The sequence below is a fragment of the Harmonia axyridis genome, chromosome 2 (genome assembly GCF_914767665.1).
Source record: "Harmonia axyridis chromosome 2, icHarAxyr1.1, whole genome shotgun sequence".
Taxonomy (NCBI): Eukaryota; Metazoa; Arthropoda; class Insecta; order Coleoptera; family Coccinellidae; genus Harmonia; species Harmonia axyridis.
This window is the reverse complement of record NC_059502.1, coordinates 6,832,809-6,848,253: the sequence shown is the minus strand read 5'-3', so window position 1 is coordinate 6,848,253 and position 15,445 is coordinate 6,832,809. Positions and strand designations below refer to the sequence as shown.

The following is a 15,445-nucleotide window of genomic DNA, read 5'->3' as shown; positions in this document are numbered from 1 at the left end:
TTCGAAAACAAAATGAAACCCTAATGCTACCAATTACTCTACATCTTGTTGATCACAAAATGAGCAAATAAAACCCTGTTTTTCCTGATGGCATCTTGGACAACGTCCATCGCCAACTCGAAACTGTTGATCGCCGACACCGCAAACACCGTCGTCATCAATTAGCGCCGGCATGGTCCTCCGCCTCGGATAATGTTGATATTTACTATCCGGACGTTTTGGTGCATTGCGCGAGCCCGTTCGCGAGAAAGTGTTTGGCGGGCCCGTAGCGGCATCGCCTTCTGCCGACTCCGGCGCGCTTAGTTATCTCAGTATCGCCTTCGACCGCTCCGGCTACGTTTCCGGGCGCTGTGACTGTCAGGGAGCGCACGAAGTTTGCGTAGTTTTGCGGAGTTTTTCCAAGAGTTTACGCGGCTCGATTGGAGGAGGTGCATCGAGGCAGTTTTTCTGGATTTTTTCTGTGGGTTTTTTGAGACAGTGATTGGCGAAGAGTGACTAGGTGGATTTGAGGTGTGCGTTAACCGGATTTTGAGGTGAGTTGCGCGATTTTTTTTTTTTGAGGACTTGAACTTCCCTCATTTGGGGTGGTTGTGGTATACAGGGTGTTTACTGATTGTGTGGAAAACTTGGGGAGGTGATAGTCACCATCAAAATAACAAAAAAGTTTTTTGAACCTTCATCCGAAAATTTTTTTTCGCGTTACAGCCATCCGAAAAATCAATTTCAATTATACATTTTCTGCGATAAAGTTTGAACGTTTTGATATATTTTGATGGAAATTAATTTGTAGACGCAACTTTTCATGTCAAATCTCATGCTGCTGCAGTTTTCTCCAGAAAATAAGTTTATGGATAGTTTTTGCAAAAGCATTAGGGAGTATTGCATAAAATTCCCGTTTACTATTTTTTCCGACAACAGAGAGGAATTTCTATAATTTTTTCCAAAAATCCAATAATTTTCACGTAAAGAATGTATAAGATTATTTCGACTGACTTTTTCAGTGAATAAATATAAAAATAGCATTATTTCTTCGGGAGCCTATATCATGAGAACGGCTCATTCTATCGAAAAAACACGAGATCTTTTTTTTAAGTAAAATTCATCGGATTTTTAAAAAAAACTATCAAAATTCTTCTGAGATGTCGGAAAAAATAGTAAACGGAAGTTTTATGCATTACCGCTCAAATTTTTTTTTAAAAACTACCCCTAAACCATTTTCGCTAGAAAAATATATAAGATTTTCCGTGGAAAGTTGCGCCTATGACTAGATTTTCATCAAAATCAATTGAAGTGTTCAAACGTTATCGCAGAAAATGTACATAGGCTTACAACTTTGCTCCCGCCGTTTTTTTTCGGAAATTCGACTTTATTGTGAAAAACTGGTAACACATTTATGATTCAAAGTATTGTCCCTCGCTGGCCACTACTTTCTCCCATCTTTCGGGTAGTGTACGAATCCCGCGTTGAAAAAACTGGTCATTTTTTGAAGCGATCCACGAATTGATTCATTTTTTTACTTCATCATAAGATCGGAAGTGCTGGTCAGCCAGGCCATGTGCCATTGATCGAAATAAGTGATAGTCCGAAGGAGCAACGTCTGGAGAATAATATTATCATAAAATGAAGCTTTGGGATGGTTGTGATTCGAAGAGGAAGTATTTTCATCCTGTATAGTTGAAAGACGGAGGAAGACGAGGTCATGCGGTATAGTAACTATTAAACAAATCGTAACGCATCGTTTCTCGAATTTCACCAAATTTGCCTTTTGCAATGATGTGAAACAAGGAGCCTCAGCTTCCTTGTGCAAATTCGTATTCATATAATCATCTCATGAAATTTTTTTTCAATAAAAGTACTTAATTCAATCTTCTGCACATAAATGTGTAGTCAAAACAGTCTGATGATCTCTAATATGACAAGGATACATAAAGTGATGTGATACTTTCAATACAAAGTCATTCTTTGAAAATTCGGGTTAATTTTGAGTGGAAACGAAAGACTTCATAAAAAAAAAGAATGCATCTTTGATTGATTCGACTTAACTCCTTTCGATATTTGTCACATATATCAAAAAATTCCAAGGAGTTTACTTGATTGGATTTCGAGAAAAAGCATATAAACTGATGACAAGTTATTCAATAAATAAGACTAACATAAAAGGAAACCAAAGACTGTTGAGTATGGAATACCCCAGGGAACGGTATTAGGGCCGGTATTATTTCTTATTTATATGAATAATAATAGTAAATAGCATAAATCAATTCTGACTTGACTCTGTACCGACCTTTGACGCCGAGGTGTTCAAATTCACCTTCAAATAATTTTTCATTCATTTCGCTGAATCTTTCAAATGATTCGAGATGTCGCCGTATTTTTTCCCAATATACCGAGCATAAACAGTCGCAGTTTACTGAAATTCAACCATCCGATCCCCAAATCCCGTTCAAATAATCCCAACACGAATCACCTAACATTTACCAAAATCCCCAGATCAGCATCCCTGAGGACCTAAACGGCAACAGTCCATAAAACATCTCCCAGTTCAAAAGCCAATAACTAAGTGCCCCGCATCGGATCCAAAGTGAAATCAACCGCCACTTTTTCAAGCCCCAAAAGAAAGTTAAACGAACCAATTCGTCTCGACAGGGGCGTCTCCCCACGCCACGTCGGTTTTATTGAGAGGGGGTGGGGGGAGCCTCCCAGACACAGTCGCATCCGATGCAAATCTACCCCCAACCCCCTTCACAGGCTGGGAGTACTCGTTATTCCATTATAAAACTTGAAAGTGCAATAACTCGCGATAATCGTGACATATATCAAGTTGCCTATGGAAGAACCAGAGATGAATTATAAAGGAGGGGGGAGAGTGAGGTTAGGGAGGTCCTGGTATATGTTAAGGGTTTCCCAATAAGAAGTATCATGTTGATATAAAAAGACAAGGCCGGCGTTACGAATGGATCAGTTAAAATATCGTTACAGGCGCTTCTTTTTGAGGGGCGGCAACTCGGCCCAGTTTGCTGGTCACTTTTTCATATTTCACCCTTGATTCTTAAAAACAACATTTCAATTTCACGTTTTGGACCTGTAAATTGGCCTCCATGATCTTGTGATTTAACACCGCTAGACTACTTTCTGTGGGGCTTTGTAAAGTCATTGATCTATGCGGATAAGCCACAAACCCTTGACCATTTAGAAGACAACATTCGCCGTGTTATTGCCGATATACGGCCACAAATGTTGGAAAAAGTCGTCGAAAATTGGACGTCCAGATTGGACTACATCCGAGCCAGCCGTGGCAGTCATAAGCCAGAAATCATATTTAAAATGTAATGCCACAAGATTATCTTGTGGATAAATAAAATTCATGTCAATCGAATAATCCATCGTTGTTTTATTGCAATTTGAAGTTCTATAGCTCTGAAAAAAACACCCTTTACCTAATGAAGAATCCACTGTGAAGGACCAACGCTAGTATTATTACAATTTTCTGAAAATTGAGTCTATTATTTTTCATTCAAAACGAATTGCCATCAAGTGAGGGACCGAATCCATCAAAATAACCTCCATTATAAAACTTGAAAGTGCAATAACTCGCTATAATCGTGACATATTTCAAGTTTGCCTCTCTCGTGAACCAGAGATGAATAATAAAGGAGGTTGGGGAGGTGGTAGGAGGGCCTCAACGTCCCACCATATATCACCTTTTGGAGAAAAAATTGCGGCCCACTCTATGACGGGAAGTTAGCCATAAAAGTTTGGGGGTAAGGTCATTGTGGAGGCGTTGGGGGCATGCGGAATTCATTGAAGGTTGGCGGTCGAAAGGACTGTGTCAAGGATGTCGAGTTTGAAAGGATATTTTTCATGAAAATGTCGATTTTGATGAAAGAACAAAAACACTGCAAATTTTACACTAACGCTTATTGTTTCAACTTTAAAACTAATATAAATATCTCGACGAAGCAAAAAAAACCCAATTTTGAATGTAAAAAGTTGATGAGCAGCGGGATTCGAACCCGGAGTCAACCGTTCCGAATTACGAAGGGAAATTTAAGAAATTCATAACTCGGAAACTATGAGTGCTAGGATTTTGTGGTAAAAAATTTTGTATTCATTTTGTATATTGTTGAAATATATATTTCAAATTTCAGAATGATATGTTGTGAAGTTTTCGACTTATTATTTTTTTGACTGTTACTTTCTTTGTTTTTTTGCTATTGAAATTCAAAGATCGTATTATCGGTCTTGGGAGACTAATGCGGTATGGTGACCGATGTTCGTATCGAATTTCATGCGAATACCCCACATAGTTCTCAAGAAAAGCTCTAGACGCCGGATTTTTGCTTTTAGGGGGGCTGACAAATTTTTTTCTTGACGTATTCAAAAGGTTAATTATTGGAAATAATGAACCAAAATTCGAGGTAAACACTGAAATTGAGGTGTGATTCATTATGATATAATCATTGTCGGTTATTTTTATCCAGATAAGGTGTTCTGATGATACGATATACATGAACACTCGAGTGATCATTTCACATTTACAAACTCACTTTCAACTTATTCCATCGCTGATTCCATTTTTTTGCTAGGGAAAATTGGGCTTTTTATATTCTCATTGAATTTTTTGTTGTTGATTTTTTACTTCTGGTTTTGATTTCATGTCGTCCATGAAAAGTTTCAAGAATGAGTTACAAGTAAATCTTATTTTTTCTTGGAAACTTTGCTCGATATGAAGATAATACAAGTGACCAAAAAGTTGAATTTTTAGCTTCTTAATCTGAAAAATGAAAAATACGAAGAAGTCTTTCTGCCTGGTTAAAAAAACCAACCGTTCTACGCCAAAGTAACCACGGTCTGCTATATAGATGGAAGGTATGTGTGGCAGAAATCGCTGAGTTGCCAAACCGATGATTCCATCAGTGGTCCCGGGATGAAAAATTGCAATCCCCTGAGAGAAAAGAGGCACCATAAAAATTGGCCGAGAACGCTATTAACCAATTGGCATCCGATGAAATGGAAAGTAGTCACGATATCACCAATTTACAAACACAGCGCCGCGAAAGTTCCGGTCACTGTAATGGGTTATAACTCAAATTTCGCTTTCCTACCCCCAAAGTGCCCCATCTCGAAACAACATGCGTGAAATTAAGCCAGACAACCCTTCAAGCCCATCAGCTCACGCCACATCGCTGTCCAATGACAAATTCTTCGGGCTTGCAGCATAAACGATGGGGTTAAATTTTATATACGACTGTCTATTAGGTCGGCACCCCTTCAAACTCAATTACAAAGAGGAGCCCGCCAAACTTTCTGGCCAGTGGCCAGTTCGGGAAGGACCCAGATCAAATTTCCTGAGTGGGTTTGATATCGGACTGGATAACAGCTCAGTCACTTCAAGCACCAATTTCGGGTCGACTTCAACTACTAGGGGATGTATTGGGTGATGAAACGCTATCGAGAGGAGAGTTTTGGGTCGAATTATATCGGGGTTGTTGTTTTATTGGGGGAGGCGGAAGATATAAAAAGGTTTTTTTTTCGATTTGGCAATTGAGTGGATTACGGGGGGTATTTGGTTTACTAAAGATGGAATGGGGGTGATGAGTGGATTTGGGGATTGTAGTGGATGGTCACCTTTATAAATAATATGGGGTTTCTACGGTTTGAAACTCCGGAGGGTGATTTTTTGGGTCGTTTAAGAAAAAAGTTTTTATGAAAATTAGACCGAGTTTGAAGCGTTTCTGAGATACATTTAACTTCAAGAAAGGTATTTATTGGATTTTTTGGGATAACGCATGAATATTTGTTGTAGAGTACAGGACCTAGAACTGAACCTTGAGGTATCCGCTTCCTACCTCCACTTGACTGTTGGTAGATTTTTTGTTTTGAAGTATAAATTCCTGTCCTGCAAGTAGTTTCCTATTATTTTGTAGGTGTATAGTTTGCCATCCTCATTTTGTGGGCTAGTCTTTTGTGCCAAACTAGCTGAAAGGCTCTCTTAACATCTTCTTAGTACGCCGTCTCCTAACGAAGGTTGGCGATCCACCTGGCAATCAAAACTCTTGATGCTGCTGCCCTAAAAATGTGGCTGGAGGTGCAACCGAACCATCTCAATAAATCCTTCAGCCAAAAATTGTGATGTCCTTACCTTACCTTCTATTATTAACCTCAGAAGCTCATATTTTGCACTCCTAATCACATGCCTTATGTATCTGGTTCTTTTTTTATGCTAAAGAGGAGCTGAAGTGGTTTACGCATTAAGGTGAGTATTTCCTCCTTCCCAACATCTAAGAACACTAACTCAGTGGCTTGTTTAATCTGAGATCGTGCAGTAAAACATTCGATAAGCCTCAGGAGCTGCAGTTCTATGGAATGATCTTCTCTGAATCCGAATTGCTCGGGAGGTATCAATTTCAGTGCTTCTTCAATAATTCTTTCAACTATTCTTCCAAATGCTAACACTAGACTTATTGACCTGCAGCTTTGTGGGCATTTTCTATTGTCCCCTGGATTACTGAACACAATCACTGCTGTAGTTTCCATTATGTTTTCATCACTTCATAGGCTATTTTTTAGTGCTGCTTTTCCCTTTCTGGGCATCTTCTGTAACATAAGATTTGTTATTTTGTCCTCACCTGGAGTTTTTCTGGTTTTCAATTTCTTGATGACTTCATTGATGATCAAATTCAATTGAAATTGGATAAGAATTGTAGAAGTTAAGGCTGTTACAAAGATGAGTGAACAGAGAGACACGAACCTTGAGTTCGTGGATGGACTGAAATGCATTTAGTAAGAGAAATAGGGGACCAAAAAGTTTTTTTATCACAATGCTTTCACTTCCTTCAGTAGACTCTGCAATATAGTACTTAGATTTTGTATAAGTTGTAGGTATAAAGTGATATACCGTAAAAATTCTGCATCCCACTCGAATACCTTCAAATGACGAAACCAAACAATCAATACACATCCGATAAGGCCAAGAATTTGTTGCGACAATTAGCCAGTGATTAATGACAATGAGAATCGTTCTTCCACACGATTCTCGATTCGTGTTAATCGTTTGTTCTTGTTGCGGCATCGCAGAGAGGCGTAATGCATACTCTCCTCCGGTATCGTGAGTGTAGAGACTAGCGACTGATAAATCTCCTCGCTCTAGGCTTAGGGTGGGTGTGGAAAGTCGGCACCCACACAAGAAGAGCGTTTGAAAATTAATCGTTGGGGCTGTCGGTCCTATTTGGTTGCTATCTCACCTGCAGCCCCACTGGCACACATTCGGGCCAGAGGCGTAGCTAGGTGAACGAGGAATAGGTAAAAAATGAAGATTTCGTTTGATGATTTTGAGTGATAGTCCTCCGACCAGATAATGAGTATCGTTAGGTTCCATTTCAGCTACATTCTCAAATTGTTTAGGATTGCACAGGCTGCACAAAAAAAATTCAAATGACCAGGTGGTTTTTCTTACGGAGTACCCTGTTTTTATTGAATTTCTGATTGCATGCATGAACCTAAGTTTGTTCGAAGTTTTATATGATTACAACTTACCGTTATATAGATATTTAATAAATTGGAAGTTCTCTGGAAAACCTAATAATATCATAGATCTTTTGTATTACTCTTCTGTGAAATAGGTATACAAATTCTAAGTATATATAAAACCGCTTGCACATATACGTCAAACTTTAAACGTAAAATCACAGCCCAAACGGGACCATCTAGAGCAAAAATGACAAGAATAAGACCCCCCTCAAAATCGTCTGGAGATCCCGGGAAAAATCCCAAACCTTCGATTCTCCCCGCGGTTTTCGAGTATACGGGGTGTTTCGGATCATTTTGACATTTCAAGTCCCATATTTCTGTGGTATCTGTGGACAATTTGGCTGTCAGTGTCATGTTAATAATAAATATTCCATTTCGATATATGAAAGTTCTTGAAAAAGTTTGCAGTTTCCAAAATTGTTATTCAATATTTAAATAAATGCCGACAGATAAAATGCAAAGTCTTCGGCGAATCGAAAATTCGATAGATATTTGTCAAAATTTGGAAATGAATATTGATATCATCGAATGCATTTTCAGTTCAGGTTCGTTTGAAGGGTTTGTATAATTATTGATTCAATTGGATGAATGTTACTTTATTTCAGGAATTTTTCGTTTATTTTCCACAAACTATAAAACTACATTCTCTTTCGTGAGAATTTGAATCTATTGCGACAGAAGATGGAACTACAAAAGAGAACAGAAGTTTCATCTGATCATGTATTAAACAGATAGAAAAACTCCTTATAGATAATTCACAATTGGCTTTATTACTGGAAAAAGAGCCAAGTTAGTCAGATGACATTCAAAAATTTCCATGTGTTTTTTGAATATCTGAAATATACACTTTTACGACAGGAGAGTGCAAAAATATAAATGACCCATCCGTTTTTGAAGAATTTGAGTGCAGTGCTGTTGAATTTATAATGAATAAGTCAAGTCGTTGTGAAATCTTCCATACGAATAATTTCAACTATATATTATCTATTATATTATTTGCTGCTCAACTGAAACATGTATTAATAAACCTTGGAAATTAGAGACTCAAACTTTTTACCTGATTTCTCAAAAAGGTTCCACCAAGATAAGAAATTAAAATTTCTTATGAGGTAACATAAGCCATGGGTATTTGAAAGGCAAGTCTATTCATTCTGTCTCTTTTTAGTTTGTTTATTAAAGCTATACTAGGATATACATATAAAAAATCAGTTGAATTACTAGTCAAAATGTTACGACAGAAATAAAATTTAAAGGATCATTCAGTATATGAAGAATTTCAACATGGCAGTTACTTTTGAAATTGGTATCAATTTTCTAGCAATTCAATGTAGGTATAAAATACTTTAAAAAGTAACTATTCATCAAAACTTTCCATTTCATGAATGAATGATTAAACATGTAGATACCTATTTCACTAAAGTTTTCAATCGTTATAGGAATAGTTGCTCTATGGCCAGTTCGAAAATGCTATCCTACTGATTTATTCATTAAATTATTAATTGATTCAGATCCAAAGTTAACATTTGAAAAAAATCAACCCACTAACATGGGTCAATAGTATTGGCTGATACAATTTTAGTACCGAGGCAGTCATTTCAAATACTGAACACATCTTCTGACTGAAGTAAAACTTGAACAATGACCTTTTTTTACTTGCAACTTGAAATGAATTTTGCACTTTTTCAGTGTTCAATAATGAGATAATTATTAAATTGACTCAAGAAATTAACATTATCAGGATTAGTTAATACTGCTAAAGACGTTAATAAACCTATTAATTTCTTATATGGTTCATCATTACAACTCTCTTTTGTTGAATCAAATTTCAATTGAGTTTTCAAAGGAGTGATATTCAGCCCTAAACATTTTTTAGCTTTCCATAAATTCTTTATGATAAAATTATCATTTGAATTTTCTATCAGATATTATATTCATTCAGAATTAACATTAGTTAAAACGAAAAAGTCATCCACGTACAATGCAACAACAGTTAGCAAGTTATTTTTTGATTTTATGTAGATACAATGCTCAATTGTTGATCTTTTTTAACTAATATCTATCAAAATTTTATTTACTATATATATTGCCCTGTTCAATTTACTTCTGAGTAAAACCCAGAGCTACAAGCTTACTCTATAACGTAGCGAACCATCATTCAGATGTCCTCCACTAAATCAGAATTATCTAGTGAAATTTCTATATCATACCTTATCTATGATAACTACATCTCGACTGGTATTAATGAAATTGTTACCTGTATCCCTTTGATCATTCACCAGAACCCATAAAAATCATTTTTGTCCCTATACCTTCAAGAAATATACAACAGAAAAGTATGCAAAATTCATCGATACAATAATCAGATTCTAAAAACGCCTTAGTTCTTCAGGAATGTCCAATTGGTCTTTCGATATTATAAATTATTGAAAATAACCTACTATTAACCAAATTTTTAGATTTCAAAAAGTGTCCTTCCTTATATTCTAAATATATACACCCTATATAATTGTTGATCATATATTGTATTCCTTAATAAATTATGGAATAGAAGAATAATTTGTTGCTCAACTGAAAAAGTATTGATGAACTTGGAAATGAGGGACTTCTTATAACCTGATTTCTCAAAGATGTTACACCTAAATAATATGATTGCTTGTAAGGCAACATAAGCCATGGGTTTTTGAAAGGTAGATCTATTCATTCTGCCTCTTTTCAGTTCATTATAGCTATACTGAATATTCCTAAAACAAAATTTCACTGTAGGTCTTTTCATAGATCTTATCGAATGATTATGTAAATTCAATATTTATCAAAACTGAAAATAAACATTGAATGCAGTTTCTTTATTTCAAGTGGTATTTCTATTGACTGATAATAACTCTCACACTTTGATTATGCATTTTTCCCAAATTTTTTAAAGAAGAAAGAAATTGCCATTTCTAGAGAAATGAGAATTTCAGATTTCAAAATGTCTAATTACTACTTCAAATATATATACACCTTATATAATTGTTGATCAAATATTGTGTATTTCTTTACAAATTAGTTAATAATTTGAAGTTTTAATCTCAATTTTCAGACTTGAATTGGTCCAACATCTCTAGATACTTCTAATTGATATTCGACAAATAAGTATCCTGTATAATTAGCCATACAAACGAAAATAATCCATCTTCTGAAAAGAAAAACAATGTTTACTATATAGAATTAATTTTAATAATGATTAAAAAGTGATGAAATTTTGCAGACTTACTTATTTTGGGTCTTAGATCACGAATCCGCTGTCATAAATTCCTTAATCCAGCTAGTTTTTTTTTTTATTGTGTTTTTTTTTTTTTATTGTGAAATTGGCCTAATGAAGGTGAGGTTATCCACATTAATAGCTAGTTTTCTTGTATTTTATCAACTGATTCTCGTTAGAAATGATTAATTAATCACATTTCAAGCTTTCCCTGACATAAAAATGCCTTTTTTTCGTCAAAATCGATGGTTTTATCGATTGTTTATATATGGCGGCGGCCATCATGTTTAATACGTAACGTTTGTCAGATGCAATGATGCATAGACCTAATATCCTAATACAGATATTAGGTCTATGGTCAGATGCGAAATAATCTGCGACGTTGCCTGTATGCCAGATCTTCTTGATGGGATCGGTTTTTCACTTGGTGGAAATTCATATTAATAGATTGTTTGAGATTATGACGTATTATGAAACTGTATGGAAACTCATAATTTTCGCACAGCTATTCGAGCAGAAAATTCGGCAAATTTATTTTCGAAATGAATAAATGGTAGTTCATATGGTGTTATTCTGGTTTTTTCGATATTGGCATCGGATTCAGTTTAGTCCTCCTGAACATATACAGGGACATTGATGTTGACGAGGACGCTGTGATTACAAGGTTTTCAAAGGGTTCACAGACCAAATTAGATTTTGTGTTATACTTGCCAATTGTCTTCTTTTTTTTTTCATATGAAACAATAGATTTACTATTTTTTTTTTTAATTTCTACCTGAATGGCTAAAACCGTGATAAGTAAATAAATATATTATAATATAACAAATACATAAGCGTACAAATTTTTTTACCGAAATTTGAGGCTTTATTGTAAAACACTGGTTATACATTTATGATTCGAAATACTGCCCATCGCTGGTCACTATACTTTCTCACATCTTTCGGGCAGCGTACGAATTGAAAAAACTGGTCATCTTTTGAAGCGATCCACGAATCGATCCAAGTTTTTAATTCTTCATAAGATAGGAAGTGCTGGTCAGCCAGGCTGTGTGCTATTGATCGAAACAAGTGATAGTCCGAGGGAGCAACGTCTGGAGAATACGTCGGGTGGGGTAGGAATTCCCATTTCAACTTTTTCAAGTATATCTTGACTTTCGCAACATGGAGTCGAGCATTGTCATGCAGTAAAATCCATTCATCTACTCTCTCGTCGTATTGCGGCGGTTTGTCTCTCAATGCTCGACACAAACGCATTGATTGCGTTCGATAACGATCGCCTGTGATCGTTTCAGTTAACAACTCATAATACACTACGCCGAGCTGTTCCCACCAAATACTGAGCATGACCTTAGAACCGAGAATATTCGGTTTAGCAGTCGACGTGGAAGCAAGGCCGGGATATCCACATGATTTTATGTGCTTGGGATTATCGTAATGAACCCGTTTTTCGTCTCCAGTCCCAATCCGATGCAGAAATTCCTTCCGTCTTTGCCTCGAAAGCAGCTGTTCACAAACAAACAAATTCCGTTCAAACACCTCCCGGCTTCAACTCGTACGGCACCCACTTTTCTTGTTTCTGAATCATTCCTATGACTTTCAGGCGTTTCGAAATGGCTTGTAGTCCTAATGATCCTGTCAATTATTTGAATTTGAGAGCATAATTATGTTTGAACACTACCCTTATTTTTACCGTAGAATTCAACGAAATCACAAAAAAAATAGGGTTCTGATTTGAAAATCGAAAGTTATGATCAAATTTTGTTCACAATTTTTGGCACAATATTTGAAACACCCTGTGATGATATTTTTCAAATTCAAGATATGCACGATATTCCAACATCATTCTAGTTTGTGAAAGTGAATTGAGTATACGCATAGGATATTCACAGTGAAAATAATTCACGTGATAGTGACTATGGAAATTCTCTCTTTTTTACGGTTTTTTCTTAATATTTTGAAAACTATGAGAACTAACGCAATAATTTTAGCAGAGAGTAATTGAGAATGGAAATCTTTCTTGTATAACCGGAAGTGCCAGAACTTCTAAAATATTTTAGCTGAATAGGGCATCATGAACAATGTCATATTCTGAATTTTCAGATTTCAAATCGGCCCCGTTCTCCAGAAACGTCTAATAGGCCTTCGAACTTGAAACACCCTGTATAAATATTCATATAAATATCTAAATATAAATATTTTTGAGAGGTTAAGCTCGATATCGGTGTAATCTGGGATTTCGTACCATAGAAAAACTCGAAACCCTTAACGGCGAACCCCCTCAAACTTAAGGCTAGGACCGCCCTTGATTTGTCGTCATGGAAAGTTATTTGCATCAAATATTTTCATGTGAGCAAGGGCGAAATGGTATGTTCTAGGAAAGAAGTCATATAGAATTCTACCCTAGAATCAGCATAGGATACCGAGTGAATCGTCTAAAATCTGCTAACGATACAAGGTTTCCGAAAAAAATATTTTATTTTCTAGAGGGATACCCAGTGAAGGATCTACCGGCATAGTGACGGGGTCCAAGGGGCGGAGCCCCTTCGGCGAGCAGAGCGAGTCAAGGTTTACAACTGAAATAACAATTTCAGAGAGTTTAATTTTATTTTCGATCTTGAATTTATAATTCGAAGAATCATTTATTGATTAGAGTCTACAACAACCAGAAGATGAAATTAAACAATCTTAAATTGTTGTTTCCATTGTGAATGATGATTTGTATAATTATTTCACAGAAGAGTAAGACTAACTACTACTAGTTAATATTGCTTTGTCTGTAAATCTATACCAAAGAAGCAGTATCTTTCAGTTAGCCGACGGTTTCTTAAATGCAATTATGAGAAATAAATATAGAACTTTCAAGTTTGTGAATTCAGCAAGTTTTTCGAACTATAAGACATGAATGAGGAAAATTGTAGTAAAAAATACAGAAATTCTGGAAAGTTTGAATGTTGATTCATTCATTCAATTTAATAACCATTTACTTAATTGGTACAGTTTTGCATGATTGAGTTTTTTGCTTTTGATATTTAGTTAATTATTGTATTTCGAGACAAAAAAGTTTATATCAAAAAGAAATTTCGAATAGTGAAAGTTTTGGCACAATGTGGAAATACGGAGAGGAAATACAGAGATAATTATTTAAATGACCAGACATATGGTTTTTCTTACAGAACACCCTGTTTCTTTTTGAATATTTTGATTGCATGCATGAACCTAAGTTTGTTTGAAGATTTATATGCTTAAAGCTTACTGTTTTTGAGATATTTCGATATTTCATAACTTGGAGGTTCTTTGGAAAACCCTAATAACCCAGTAATTATAGATCTTTTCTCTTACTCTTCTGTGAAAAAGGTATACAAATCAAGATTTAAAATACCAATTTCAGAGAGTTTAATATTATTTTCCATCTTAAATTTATAATTTAAAGAAATAATTTATTGACTAGGGTCTAAATCAACCTGAAGATGAAAATAAACTCTCTGAAATTGTTATTTCAATTGTAAATGTTGATTTGTATACCTATTTCACAGGAGAGTAAGACAGAAGATTGTGGTGAGATTGCTTTCACTGTAAAAACGTACCAAAGAAGCAGTTTCTTTCAAATAGCCTACGGTTCCTAAAATATAATTTTGTGAAATAACTATACAACTTTTTAGTTTAAAAATTCAGCAAGTTTTTTGAACTATAAGACATGAATGAGGCAAATTGTAGTAAAAAATGCAAAAATTCTGGAAAGTCCGCATATTAACTCATTTATTCAACTCATCAAGCGTTTACTCAATTTGTACAATTTTGGATAACTTTTTTTTGTTTGCTTTTAATATTTAGTCAATTTGGAATTGTATTTCGAGACAAAAAAGTGTATATCAAAAAGAAATTTTGAATAGTGAAAGTTTTGGCACAATGATGTCATCATTTCGATCTTTACATAAATTTCAAGTGGAATATCGAAAAAAAAATGAGGAAGGCAATGTCGTGAAATCAGAAACGTATAAGAGCTCGTCGTTCATGCGCCAATTGCACCCTTGAAGACTAATTATATAGTTCTATAGTCTCCAAGTACGTAACTTCAAAATCTTCCAAATTTTTGGCCGGTGCTTTCCTTACCAGAAAATTATTAATTGTCCTAGAGCGGTCACCCATCCATGTTCCGAACACGCCAAACACTGGGGTTATGTAAGTAAAAAAATTTAATTTGCTGATTTCGTATCGGTCTTTTCTTATTAGCTAGTCAGAGAGAGGTACATTGAACTCGTTGACCCCAGAATACTGCACCGCCTGAACTTCCGATAGCTACGCCCCTGATTCGTGTAGATCTTTGGTGAGGTAGGACGGGATTTATGGTTGTAGCCTTGTTATGAGCACGCTATCGATATCTGGTTCTCGTTTATTGGAACGAAATTAGGGCACCAGGTTACGATCTTTGGTACTTTCCTTATACTGCACCGCGCGGAAGGACTGAGATCAGAGACCAGAATTAATATTTTTGCCAGTTAGTTCTAGCAAACGAGGGCTGTTATTTTATCAAATTACTTCGATTTGATTGTCTGAATTGATTCGCTTGGGCATAAATATGATGATTTGTGGAGTTATAGATTTAAATTTTCGTCTGTGAAAACATCCTCATTTCAAAATTGAAGGAAAAGACGAATTTTACACATATAATATCGA

The 15,445-nt window shown here is 35.6% G+C and overlaps 1 protein-coding gene across 1 annotated transcript in view; it reads left to right on the top strand.

Moving 5' to 3' along the window:
* Positions 1-242: 242 nt before the first annotated feature.
* LOC123674225 (homeobox protein 2) overlaps positions 243-15,445 on the top strand; it is a 262,915-nt gene continuing 247,712 nt past the window's right edge. The window contains exon 1 of the mRNA XM_045609149.1: positions 243-533. The gene's annotated coding sequence lies outside the window, so the exon portion shown is untranslated. The remainder of the gene's footprint in view (positions 534-15,445) is intronic.